Source organism: Apteryx rowi, unplaced genomic scaffold, assembly GCF_003343035.1.
Source record: "Apteryx rowi isolate R43461 unplaced genomic scaffold, aptRow1 scaffold_4, whole genome shotgun sequence".
In the NCBI taxonomy this organism is placed as follows: domain Eukaryota; kingdom Metazoa; phylum Chordata; class Aves; order Apterygiformes; family Apterygidae; genus Apteryx; species Apteryx rowi.
Window position 1 is genome coordinate 2,369,477 of NW_020450529.1, and position 853 is coordinate 2,370,329.

Here is an 853-nt window from a genome sequence, read left to right on the forward strand (position 1 = left end):
GGCTCCCACGTACTGCCGGAGCAGAGCGCAGGAGTTCTGCTCCGCAGGCTTCGACCACGGAGGTATTAGGTGCCTTTGATCTCCAGATATAAAAACGATCTTTTGATTTCGGATTATGAAAGCGGATAACCATCTGCTAAGAAACAGCTACGGACCCACGTTTTATCGAGGCCATATGGTGTCCAGGGCTTCTACGCATGAATTCAATTAGCTGCTTGTGCCTGCGTCAGTAATCCTGTATCCACCCAGTCATGTTTTTGGAACAAATATTATAATATTCCCATGGATCCTCCAGACAGTGGGAGGTGTTTCCTTCACTGTGAAGGTTTTGGGAAGTGATGACTTCGTCTCATTTTCTTCTTACCCTGCTCTGCATTTCTATTTTCTAGCTCTTCAGGGTTTAGAGCCCCCCCGCCCAGGATCCGGCTGGAACGCTTAGTAAAAACACCACAAATCCCCGTTTGCAAGCCAGGTCTCACATTTCGGCTTTCTCCTTCACCACCGCGGTACAGGGGAGCAAATATAAGGGAATATAAACGTAAAGGGAAGCATCCCTAGCGCGATGCACAGAAAGCCCAGGGCTTTGCCGCGAGCCGGCTCCGGGCAGCCCGCGGGAAACCTCGCCGGGGCGGCTCGGAGAACCCCCTTCCCGCAGGGAGATTTCCGGCCCGCGCAAGCCGCCGAGGCTTTTCTACCAAGCTGCCCGCGCTGCAGGGGGACGGACGGCGCCCCGGAAAGGGCCGCGCAGGGCTGGCAGAGCTCGGCAGAGCTGCAGGCTGCCCGTCGCGCGGGAGGAGCGGGACGAGGGGTCAGGATGCACCGGTCGCTCCGGCGCTTCCCGCCGTCGACACCG